Source organism: Muntiacus reevesi, chromosome 11 (assembly GCF_963930625.1).
Source record: "Muntiacus reevesi chromosome 11, mMunRee1.1, whole genome shotgun sequence".
NCBI classification, from domain to species: domain Eukaryota; kingdom Metazoa; phylum Chordata; class Mammalia; order Artiodactyla; family Cervidae; genus Muntiacus; species Muntiacus reevesi.
In genome coordinates this window covers 17,935,070-17,948,397 of record NC_089259.1, presented here as the reverse complement: position 1 = coordinate 17,948,397, position 13,328 = coordinate 17,935,070, and the positions used below count along the sequence as shown (strand labels likewise).

Sequence of the window (13,328 nt, the reverse complement as noted above, 5' to 3'; positions counted from 1 at the left end):
TTATATTTATACTTGGTGATTTGTTTCTCTTATATTAATAGTTGTGCTCCCTCTGTATTTAATTTATAGAATTAAAGTTTTTTCCTTGCCAGAGTACATCTTTTCTTAATATCCACCTTGGTTTCTTTAGAGATCAATTTTTTTTAAACTTTTATTTTATATTGGAGTATAATTGATTAACAATGTTGTGTTAGTTCCAGCTGTACAGCAAAGTTATTCACTTAAACATATACTTGTATCTGTTCCTTATCACATTCTTTTCCCATTCAGGTTTTTAAGAATATTGAGCAGAGTTCCCTGTGATATACAGTAGGTCCTTGTTGGCTGTGTGCTCAGTGGCTTTAGTCCTGTCCAACTCTTCTCAAACTTGTGGACTGTAGCCCACCAGGCTTCTCTGTTCATAGGATTTTCCCAGCAAGAATACTGGAGTGGGTTGCCATGCCCTTCTTTCTGGGATCTTCCCGACCCAGGGATCAAATCTGTGTCGTGGTGGTGGTGGTGGTGGTGTCTAGAGACCTCTTTCTTATCTCCTCATTTTTCCCCTTCAGGATAACATTATTTCCTTTCTAATTACTCTGATTAATTCCTGAAAAAAAAATGCTTGTAGGATGATCAAAATAAAATTAACTGAAGAAATTTCAGGCAGTTTCTTATTTCATATTTTGGAATTCCTTGAGTAAGCAGCAGAAAGTGACCCCTTCCTGAAATAAAGCCTATACTTCAAAGTTTAATTGATTTTGATGTACTTCTTCAGAGGTGTGAAGAGCCGTTCAAAAGAAGATTCTTCCATTCTTTAAGGACAGAGTGTCTGTCTTTGATTTCAGCCTTGTTATCTCTATTGCTCCATTGAAGAGAAAATCACAGCATTGTTACTACTGACACTGAGATTGTTGAAAAAGGGAACTAGTTCCCAGAGTTTCTTAGATGAGCTCTACACATTTCTACTAGATGTTCAGCTTCTAAACCGAATGTGTTAACCACACTCCCCCCACCCAACCCCAGCTTCCTGCACCCCAGTACTCCTAGATCTCTTCCCCAGCCCATCTCAAAATGCTTAGTCAGATTCTGGGCATGTAGTTGAAAGTGTTAGTCACTCATTGTGTCCACCTCTTTGCGACCCCATGGACTGTAGTTCCTCTGTCCATAGAATTCTCCAGGCAAGAATACCTGAGTGGGTTGCCATTGCCTTCTCCAAAGGATCTTCCCAACCTAGGGATTTAAGCTGGGTCTCCTGCATTGCAGACAGTTTTTTTTTCTACGGTCTGAGACACCAAGGAATCGCAGATATGTAGTTGGTAAGTGAAAGTGAAAGTCACTCAGTCATGTCTGACTCTTTGCAACCCCACGGACTATGCAGTCCATGGGATTCTCTAGGCCAGGATACTGGAGTGGGTAGTCTTTCCCTTCTCCAGGGAATCTTCCCAAGCAAGGAATTGAACACAGATCTCCTGCATTGCAGGTGAATTCCTTACCAAGTGAGCCACAAGGGAAACCCAGGAATACTGGAGTGGGTAGCCCATCCCTTCTCCAGTGAATCTTCCTGACCCAGGAATCGAACCAGGGTCTGGAATTGTGATATCTTAAATTTTTACTTAAATTTACATCATTGAAGTTTTATGAAGAACACTAGTTATAGAGTAGTGCTATTCAGAAGACCTGATCTGTGACAAGTCAGGGAGCTTGTCTCAAAATAGTAAACAAATCTGAAGCAGAGGAATGAATCAGTGAGCTGGAAGATAAAATGGTGGAAATAACTTCTGAAGAGCAGAATAAAGTAAAAAGAATGGAAAGAACTGAGGATAGTTTCAGAGACCTCTGGGACAATATCAAACACACCAACATTTGAATTATAGGGATCCCAGAAGAAAAGAAAAAGAAAGGGTATGAGAAAATTTTTGAAGAGATTATAGTTGAAAATTTCCCCAACATGGAAAAGGAAATAGTGAATCAAGTTCAAGAGGCACAGAGAGTCCCATACTGGATAAACCCAAGGAGAAATATGCCAAGACACATATTAATCAAACTAGCAAAGACTAAACACAAAGAAAGAATATTAAAAGCAGCAAGGGAAAAGCAACAAGTAACGTACAAGGGAAACCCCATACATTTAACAGTTGATCTTTCAGCAGAAACTCTGCAGGCCAGAAGGGAATGGAAGGATGTATTTAAAGTACTAAAAGGGAAAAATCTACAACCAAGAATACTGTACCCAGCAAGGATCTCATTGAAAATTGATGAAGAAATAAAAAGCTTTTCAGACAAGCAAGAGTTAAGAGAATTCAGTACCACCAAACCAGCTTTACAGCAAATGTTAAAGGGACTTAACATAGTCAAGAAATACAAGAGAAGAAAAAAGATCTACAAAATCAACCTCAAGCAATTAAAAAATGGCAATAGGAACATATATATCAATAGTTACTTTAAATGTAAATGGATTAAATGCTCCAACCAAAAGACACAAACTAGCTGAATGGATCCAAAAACAAGATCCACATAACACTGTCTACAAGAAACCCACTTCAGACCTAAAGACACATATAGACTGAAAATGAGAGGATGAAAAAATATATTCCATGCCAATGGAAAGCAAAAGAAAGCTGGAGTAGCAATCCTCATATTAGACAAAATAGACCTTAAAATAAAGAATATTGCAAGAGATAAGGAAGGACACTACATAGTGATCAAGGGATCAACCCAGGAGGAAGACATGACAATTGTAAATATCTATGCTCCCAACATAGGAGCACCTCAATACATAAGACAAACACTAACAGACATAAAGAGAGAAATTGACGTAACACAATAATAGTAGGACACTTAACACCCCACTCACACCAAGGGACAGATCATCAAAACAAAATTAATAAGGAAACAAAAGTGATAAACGATACAGTAGATGAGATATCTCATTGATATCTTTAGGACATTCCATCCAAATGCAGAAGAATACAAGTGCACATGGAACATTCTCCAGGATAGACCACATCTTGGGTCACAAATCAAACCTCAGTAAATTTAAGAAAATTGAAATTGTATCAAGCATCTTCTCCGACCACAATGCTTGAGACTAGATATCAATTAGCAAGAAAAAACTATAAGAAACACAAACACATGGAGATTAAACAATGCGTTTCTAAATAACCAGCAAGTTACTGAAGAAGTCAAAAGGGAAATCAAAAAATTTCTAGAAACAAATGACAAAACCTATGGGATGCAGCAAAAGCAGTTTAAGAGGGAAGTTTATAGCAATACAGTCCTACCTCAAGAAACAAGAAAAACATCGAATAGACAATCCAACTTTACACCTAAAACAACTGAAAAAAGAATAAAAAACTGCCAAAGTTAGTAGATGGAAAGAAATCAGAAAGATCTGAGCAGAAATAAATGAAAAAGGTATGAAACAATAGTAAAGATTAATAAAACTAAAAGCTGGTTCTTTGAGAAGATAAACATAACTTACAAACCCTTAGCCAGACTCATCAAGAAAAACAGAAGAATCAAATCAACAAAATTAGAAATGAAAAAGGAGAGGTTACAACAAACAATGCAGAAATACAAAAGATTATAAGCGACTATTATGAACAACTTTCTGGCATAAAATGGATAACCTGGAGAAATGGACAGATTCTTAAAAAAGTTCAATCTTCCAGGACTGAACCAGGAAGAAATAGAAATTACGAACAACCCAATTACAAGCACTGAAATTGAAGCTGTGATCAGAAATCTCTCAAAGAACAAAAGCCCAGGACCAGATGGCTTCACAGGAAAATTCTCTCAAACATTTAGAGAAGAGCTAATGTCTATCCTTCTAAATCTTTCAAAAAGTTACAGAGGAAGGAATACCTCCAAACTCATTCACAAGGCCACCATCACCCTGATACCAAAACCAGACAAAGACAACACAAAAAAAGAAAGCTACAGGGCAGTATCACTGATGAACATAGATGCAAAAATTCTCAACAAAATTTTAGCAAACAGAATTCAGCAGCACATCAAAAAGCTCATACAACATGATCAAGTTGGATTTATTCCAGGAATGCAAGGATTCTTCAGTATACACAAATCAGTCAATGTGGTACACCATATTAGCAAATTGAAAGATAAAAACCATAATGTAATCTAAATAGATGCAGAAAAAGCCTTTGACAAAATTCAGCACCCATTTATGATTAAAACTCTTCAAAAAATGGACATAGAAGGTACCTACCTCAACAAAGTAAAGGCCATATATGATAAGCCTATAGCAAACAATATTCTCAATGGTGACAAATTGAAAGCATTCCCCTTAAGATCAGAAACAAGACAAGGGTGTCCACTTTCACCATTATTCAACATAGTTCTAGAAGTCCTAGCTACAGCAATCAGAGAAGAAAAAGGAATAAAAGGAATCCAGATCAGAAAAGAACTAAAGCTCTAACTGTTTACAGATGACATGATACTGTACATAGAAGACCCTAAAGATAGTATCAGAGCATTACTAGAGCTGATCAGTGAATTTAGCAAAGTTGCAGGATGCAAAGTCAATACACAGAAATCACTTGCATTTCTAACAATGAAAAATCAGAAAGAGAAATTAAGGAATCAATCCCATTCATCATTGCAACAGAAATAATTAAATATCTAGGAATAAACTTACCTAAGGAGACAAACAGGCAAATTTGGACTTGGAGTACTGAATGAAGCAGGGCAAAGGCTAATAGATTTCTGCCAAGAGAACATACTGGTCATAGCAAACACCCTCTTCCAACAACACAAGAGAAGACTCTACACATGGACATCACCAGACGGTCAACACTGAAATCAGATTGATTATATTCTTTGCAGCCAAAGATGGTGAAGCTCTATACAGTCAGCAAAAACAAGACTGGGAGCTGACTGTAGCTCAGATCATGAACTCCTTATTGCCATTTTCAGACTTAAATTGAAGAAAGTAGGGAAAACCACTAGACCATTCAGGTATGACCTAAATCAAATCCCTTATGACTACACAGTGGAAGTGAGAAATAGATTTAAGGGACTAGATCTGATAGAGATCCTGATGAACTATGGATGGAGGTTTGTGACATTGTATAGGAGACAGGGGTCAAGACCATCCCCATGGAAAAGATGTGAAAAAGTAAAATGGTTGTCTGAGGAGGCCTTACAAATAGCTGTGAAAAGAAGAGAAGCAAAAAGCAAAGATATTCCCATTTGAATGCAGAGTTCCAAAGAACAGACAGGAGAGATAAGAAAGCCTTCCTCAGCGATCAATGCAAAGAAATAGAGGAAAACAACAGAATGGGAAAGACTAGAGATCTTTTCAAGAAAATTAGAGCTACCAAGGGAACATTTCATGCAACAATGGGCTCAATAAAGGACAGAAATGGCATGGACCTAACAGAAGCTGAAGATATTAAAAAAAAGGTGGCAAGAATACACAGAAGAACTGTACGTAAAAGATCTTCACGACCCAGATAATCACAATGGTGTGATCACTCACCTAGAGCCAGACATCCTGGAATGTGAAGTCAAGTGGGCCTTAGAAAGCATCACTATGAACAAATCTAGTGGAAGTGATGGCATTCCAGTTGAGCTATTTCAGATCCTGAAAGATGATGCTGTGAAAGTGTTGCACTCAATATGCCAGCAAATTTGGAAAACTCATCAGTGGCCACAGGACTGGAAAAGGTCAGTTTTCATTCCAGTTACTAAGAAAGGCAATCCCAAACAATACTCAAACTACCGCATAATTGCACTCATCTCACACGCTAGTAAAGTAATGCTCAAAATTCTCCAACCCAGGCTTCAACAATACGTGAACCATGAACTTCCAGATGTTCAAGCTGGTTTTAGAAAAGGCAGAGGAACCAGAGATCAAATTGCCAACATCCGATGGATCATCAAAAAAGCAAGAGAGTTCCAGAAAAACATCTATTTCTGCTTTATTGACTACACCAAAGCCTTCGAGTGTGTGGATCACAATAAACTGTGGAAAATTCTGAAAGAGATGGGAATACCAGACCACCTGACCTGCCTCTTGAGAAACCTGTATGCAGGGCAGGAAGCAACAGTTAGAACTGGACATGGAACAATAGACTGGTTCCAAATAGGATAAGGAGTACATCAAGGCTGTATATTGTCACCCTGCTTATTTAACTACTATGCAGAGTACATCATGAGAAACACTGGGCTGGAAGAAGCACAAGCTGGAATCAAGGTTGTCGGGAGAAATATCAATAACCTCAAATATGCAGATGATACCACCCTTATGGCAGAAAGTGAAGAAGAACTAAAGAGCCTCTTGATGAAAGTGAAAGAGGAGAGTGAAAAAGTTGACTTAAAGCTTAACATTCAGAAAACTAAGATCATGACATCTGGTCCCATCACTTCCTGGCAAATAGATGGGGAGACAGTGGAAACAGTGTCAGACTTTATTTTTTTGGGCTCCAAAATCACTGCAGATGGTGACTGCAGCCATGAAATTAAAACACGCTTCCTCCTTGGAAGGAAAGTGATGACCAACCTAGATAGCATATTAAAAAGCAGAGACATTACTTTGCCAGCAAAGGTCTGTCTGGTCAAGGCTATGGTTTTTTGTTTTTTTTTTTCAATTAGCATTAATCACGCCTCGGGTAAACCTCATTGGCTATGATACTGCCACTGCGCAAAGCTAAGGCTATGGTTTTTCCCGTGGTCATGTATGGATGTGAGAGTTGGACTATAAAGAAAGCTGAGTGCCGAAAAATTGATGCTTTTGAACTGTGGTGTTCGAGAAGATTCTTGAAAGTCCCGTGGACTGCAAGGAGATCCAACCAGTCCATCCTAAAGGAGACCAGTCCTGGGTATTCATTGGAAAAACTGATGCTGAAGCTGAAACGCCAGTACTTCGGCCACCTCATGAGAAGAGTTGATTCATTCAAAAAAGCCCTGATGCTGGGAGGGATTGGGGGCAGGAGGAGAAGGGGACGACAGAAGATGAGATGGTTGGATGACATCACCAACTCGATGGACATGCATTTGAGTAGACTCCGGGAGTTGGTGATGGACAGGGAGGCCTGGCGTGCTGCAATTCATGGGGTCGCAAAGAGTCGGACATGACTGAGCGACTGAACTGAACTGACCTGAACTGAAGGAGACAAAAGAACTGTACACACAGACACAAAAAAAGAACTGTACACAGAAAATTGTAAGACACTAATGAAAGAAATCAAACACAACATAAACGGATGGAGAGATGCTCCATGTTCCTGAGTAAGAAGAATCAATATTTTGAAAATGACTATACTACCAAACGCAATCTACAGATTCAGTGCAATGTGTATCATTACCAATGACATTTTTCACAAAACTAGAACAAAAAATCTCACAATTCATATAAAAACACAAAAGACCCTGAATAACCAAAGCAGTCTTGAGAAAGAAGAATGAAGCTGGAGGAATCAACCTTCCTGACTTCAGATTATACTACAAAGCTACAGTCATCAAGCCAGTATGGTACTGGCACAAAAACAGAAATGCAGATCAATGAAACAAGATAAAAAGCCCAGAAATGCACCCATGCTCTTATGGGTGTACCTTATTTTTGATAGAGGAGGCAAGAATATACAATGGGGCAAAGACAGCCTCTTCAATAAATGGTTCTGGAGAAAGTGGACAGCTACATGTAAAAGAATGAAATTTGAATACTTTCTAACACCATACACAAAGATAAACTCAAATTGGATTAAAGACCTAAATCTAAGACCAGAAATTATAAAACTCTTAGAGGAAAACATAGGAAGAACTCTTGATGACATAAATCAAAGCAAGATCCACTATGACCCACCTCTTAGAGTAGTGGAAATAAAAGTAAACTAGTGGGACCTGATTAAACTTAAAAGCTTTTGCACAGCAAAGCAAAGTATAAGTAAAGTGAAAAGACAACCCTCAGAATGGGAGAAAATCATAGCAAATGAAGCATCTGACAAAGGATTGATTTCTAAAATATACAAGCAGCTCACACAACTCAATGCCAGAAAAGCAAACAACGCAATCAAAAAGTGGGTAAAGGGCCTAAACAGGCATTTCTCCAAAGACATACAGATGGCTACCAAACACATGAAAAGATGGTCAACATTGCTCATTATTAGATAAATGCAAATCAAAACTACAATGAGATATCAGATATCACCTCATACAGGTTAGAATGGCCATCATCAGAAAGTCTACAAACAATAAATGCTGGAGAGGGTGTGGAGAAGAGGGAATGCTCTTGCACTGTTGGTGGGAATGTAAATTGATAAAGCCACTATGGAAGAAGGTATGCAGATTCCTTAAAAAACTAGGAATAAAACCACCATATGACCCAGCAATCCCACTCCTATGGATATACCCTGAGGAAACCAAAGTTGAGAAAGACACGTGTATTCCGTTGTTCATTGCAGCCCTATTGACAGTAGCTGAAACCTGGAAGCAACCTAGATGTCCATCAACAGATGAATGGATAAAGAAGTTGTGGTACATATACACAATGGAATATTACTCAGCCATAAAAAACGAATGCATCTGAGTTAGTTCTAAGTGTGATGGATGAACCTAGAACCTACTATGGAAAGTGAAATAAGTCAGAAAGAGAAACATAAATATCATATTCTAATGCATCTGTACAGAATCTAGAAAAATGGTACTGAAAAATTTATTTACAGGGCAGCAGTGGAGAAACAGGCATAGACAATAGACTTATGGACTTGGGGAGGGGGAGGAAAGGGTGAGATGTATAGAAAGTAATATGGAAACTTACATTACCATATGTAAAACAGATAGCCAATGGGAATATGCTGAATGGCTCAGGAAACTCAAACAGGAGCTCTGTATCAACCTAGAGGAGTGGGATTGGGAGGGAGGTTTAAAAGGGAGGGGATGTTTGTATACCTATGGCTGATTCATGTTTAGGTTTGACAGAAAACAACAAAATTCTGTAAAGCAATTATCCTTCAGTAAGAAAATAAAATAATTTTTAAAAATTTAAAAAAAGAGTAAACAAGACATTGCTTCCTTTACCATGAAAGTTTTACTGCCTAGCTTAATAAGTAAAGGAACTAAATGGTGTGTTCAAAATTCTCCAAGCCGGGTTTCAACAGTATGTGAACTGTAAACTTCCACATGTTCAGACAGGATTCAGAAAAGGCAGAGGAACCAGAGATCAAATTGCCAACATCCACTAGATCATCAAAAAATAACAGAGAGTTCCAGAAAACTATCTACTTTTGCTTTATTGACTACACCAAAGCCTTTGACTGTGTGGATCACAACAAACTGTGGAAAATCCTGAAGGGATGGGAATACCAGACCACCTGACCTGCCTCCTGAGAAACCTGTTTGCAGGTCAAGAAGCAACAGTTAGAACTGGACATGGAACAACAGACTGGTGCCAAATAGGATAAGGAGTACGTCAAGGCTGTATATTGTCACCCTGCTTATTTAACTACTATGCAGAGTACATCATGAGAAACACTGGGCTGGATGAAGCACAAGCTGGAATCAAGGTGGCTGGGAAAAATATCAATAACCTCAGATATGCAGATGATACCACCCTTATGGCAGAAAGAGAAGAACTAAAGAGCCTCTTGATGAAAGTGAAAGAGGAGAGTGAACAAGTTGGCTTAAAACTCACCATTCAGAAAACTAAGATTGTTGCATCCAGTCCCATCACTTCATGGCAAATAGTTGGGGAAACAGTGAAAACACTGACAGACTTTATCTTTTGGTGCTCCAAAATCACTGCAGATGGTGGCTGCAGCCAGGAAATCCAGATGCTTGCTCCTTGGAAGAAAAGGTATGACCAACCTAGATAGCATATTAAAAAGCAGAGACATTACTTTGTCAACAAAAGTCCATCTAGTCAAAGCTACAGTTTTTCCCATGGTCATGTATGGATATGAGATTTGGACTATAAAGAAAGCTGAGCACCGAAGAGTTGAAGCTTTTGAACTGTGGTGTTCCGGAAGACTCTTGAGAGTCCCTTGGGCTGCAAGGAGATCCAAGCAGTCTATCCTAAAGGAAATCAGTCCTGAATATTCATTGGAAGGACTGATACTGAATCTGAAACTCCAATGCTTTGGCCACCTGATGTGAAGAACTGGCTCACTGGAAAAGACCCTGATGCTGGGAAAGATTTAAGGCGGGAGGAGAAGGGGTCGACAGAAGATGAGATGGTTGGATGGCATCACCGAGTCAATGGACATGAGTTTGAATAAACTTTGGGAGTTGATGATGGACAGGGAGGCCTGGCGTGCTGCAGTCCATGGGGTCACAAAGAGTCGGACATGAGTGAGTGACTGAACTGAACTGAACATCAAAAAGCTTAAACGTATACATTGAGGCATTATAGCATAATGGTTAAAAACTCGGTTCTGCCTTTTTTTAGCTGTGTGACTTTAGGCAAGTCTTTTCATTTCTTTTTGACTCTGTTTGCAACATGAAATAAAACCGAAATACAGACTTCTTATAAATGTTGAACCATAAAGTCTTAGTGAAATAAGAAAGCAAGAGGTCAAGGAGGTAAAAGAAAACAGAAGAGCTCAAACAAAAAGAGTTTGAGGCCAGTAAGGCACTGCATATTGACTTCCTTGGTGGCTTAGACAGTAAAGTGTGTGCCTAAATGCAGGAGACCCGGGTTCAATCCCTGGGTTGGGAAGATCTCCTAGAGAAGGAAATGGCAACCCACTCCAGTATTCTTGCCTGGAAAATCCCATGGATGGAGGAGCATGGTAAGCTACAATCCATGGGGTTGCAAATAGTCAGATACAACTGAGCGACTTCACTTTCACTTTCAAGGCACTGCATGTTAATAGCTAGGTCTGACCCTCAATTTTTATAGATCAGTATCAGTGTTATTCAAAGTATGGTCATTGACTAAAAGTCCTCAAACTGTTTGTTGCATGTCTGCTACAATCTAAGAAACTTGTGCTTGTAATAAACTGCAAAACTAAACACACCAATTCAGTTCAGTTCAGTCACTCAGTTGTGTCCGACTCTTTGCAGTCCCATGGACTGCAGCACGCCACACCTCCCTGTCCATCACCAACTCCCAGAGTTTATTCAAACTCATGTCCATTGAGTCGGTGATACCATCCAACCATTTCATCTTCTGTCGACCCCTTCTCTTCCTGCCTTCAATCTTTCCCAGCATCAGGGTCTTTTCCAGTGAGCCAGTTCTTCATATCAGGTGGCCAGAGTACTGGAGTTTCAGCTTGAGCATCAAGTCTTTCCAGTGAATATTCAGGACTGATTTCCTTTGTGACTGACTGGTCGGATCTCCTTGCAGTCCAAGGGACTCTCAAGAGTCTTCTCCAACACCACAGTTCAAAAGCATCAGTTCTTCAGCGCTCAGCTTTCTTTATAGTCCAAATCTCACATCCGTACATGACTACTGGTAGAAACCAGAGCTTTGACTAGACAGACCTTTGTTGGCAAAGTAATGTCTCTGCTTTTTAATATGCTATCTAGGTTGGTCATACCTTTTCTTCCAAGGAGCAAGTGTCTGGATTTCCTGGCTGCAGTCACCATCTGCAGTGATTTTGGAGTCAAAAAAGATAAAATATGTCACTGTTTCTATTGTTTCCCCATCTATTTGCCATGGAGTGATGGGACCGGATGCAATGATTTTAGTTTTCTGAATGGTGAGTTTTAAGCCAACTTGTTCACTCTCCTCTTTCACTTTCATCAAGAGGCTCTTTAGTTCTTCTCTTTCTGCCATAAGGGTGGTATCATCTGCATATCTGAGGTTATTGATATTTTTCCCAGCCACCTTGATTCCAGCTTGTGCTTCATCCAGCCCAGTGTTTCTCATGATGTACTCTGCATAGTAGTTAAATAAGCAGGGTGACAATATACAGCCTTGACGTACTCCTTATCCTATTTGGCACCAGTCTGTTGTTCCATGTCCAGTTCTAACTGTTGCTTCTTGACCTGCAAACAGGTTTCTCAGGAGGCAGGTCAGGTGGTCTGGTATTCCCATCCCTTCAGGATTTTCCACAGTTTGTTGTGATCCACACAGTCAAAGGCTTTGGTGTAGTCAATAAAGCAAAAGTAGATGTTTTTTTGGAACTCGATGTCTTTTTCGCTGATCCAGAGGATGTTGGCAATTTGATCTCTGGTTCCTCTGCCTTTTCTAAATCCAACTTGAACATCTGGAAGTTCATGGTTCACGTACTGTTGAAGTCTGGCTTAGAGAGTTTTGGGCATTAGTTTTTACTAGTGTGTGAGATGAGTGCAGTTTTGCAGTAGTTTGAGCATTCTTTGGCATTGCCTTTCTTTGGGATTGGAATGAAAACTCACCTTTTCCAGTCCTGTGGCCACTGCTGAGTTTTCAAATTTGCTGGTATATTGAGTGCAGCACTTTCACAGCATCATCTTTTAGGATTTGAAATAGCTCAAGTGGAGTTCCGTCACCTCCAGTAGCTTTGTTCGTAGTGATTCTTCCTAAGACCCTCTTGACTTCACATTCCAGGATGTCTGGCTCTATGTAAGTGATCACACCATTGTTGTCATCTGGGTCGTGAAGATCTTTTTTGTATAGTTCTTCTGTGTGTTCTTGCCTCCTCTTCTTACTGTCTTCTCCTTCTGTTAAGTCCATACCATTTCTGTCCTTTATTGTGCCTATCTTTGCATGAAATGGTCCCCTAATATCTCTAATTTTCTTGAAGAGATCTCTAGTCTTTCCCATTCTGCTGTTTTCCTCTATTTCTTTGTATTGGTCACTGAGGAAAGCTTTCTTTTCTCTACTTGCTATTCTTTGGAACACTGCATTCAAATTTGTGTTTTTTTTTTCCTTTTGTCCTTTGCCTTTCGCTTCTCTTCTTTTTTCAGCTAATTTCTAAGGCCTCCTCAGACAGCCATTTTGCCTTTTTGCATTTCTTTTTCTTGGGGATGGTCTTGATCACTGCCCCAAACCTCCATCCATAGTTCTTCAGTCACTCTATTATATCTAATCCCTTGAATCTATTTGTGACTTCCATATATTTGTATGGGATTTCATTTAGGTCATTCCTGAATGGTCTATTGGTTTTTCCCACCTTCATTTAAGTTTGACGTGGGGCTTCCCTCATAGCTGAGTCAGTAAAGAATCTGCCTGCAGTGCAGGAGCCCTGGGTTCGATCCTCTGTTGGGACGATCCCCTGGAGAAGGAAATGACAGCCCACTCCACTATTCTTACCTGGAGAATTCCATGGAGAGACGCAAAGAGTCGGACACGACTTAGGGACTAACACTTTCATTTTCATTTTGCAATAAGGAATTCATGATCTGAGCCACAGTCACCTCCCAGTCTTGTTTTTGCTGACTGTATAGAGCTTCTCTTATCTTTGACT

The 13,328-nt window shown here is 39.5% G+C and overlaps 1 protein-coding gene and 1 non-coding gene across 3 annotated transcripts in view; one reads left to right on the top strand and one right to left on the bottom strand.

The window, feature by feature from the left end:
• KPNA3 (karyopherin subunit alpha 3) overlaps positions 1–13,328 on the top strand; it is a 92,117-nt gene that overhangs the window by 42,974 nt on the left and 35,815 nt on the right. The gene's annotated exons all lie outside the window — the stretch shown is intronic.
• On the bottom strand, positions 6,507–6,651 carry LOC136144571 (U4 spliceosomal RNA). The gene has a single exon (XR_010658590.1). It is a non-coding gene; the product is annotated as a U4 spliceosomal RNA (small nuclear RNA).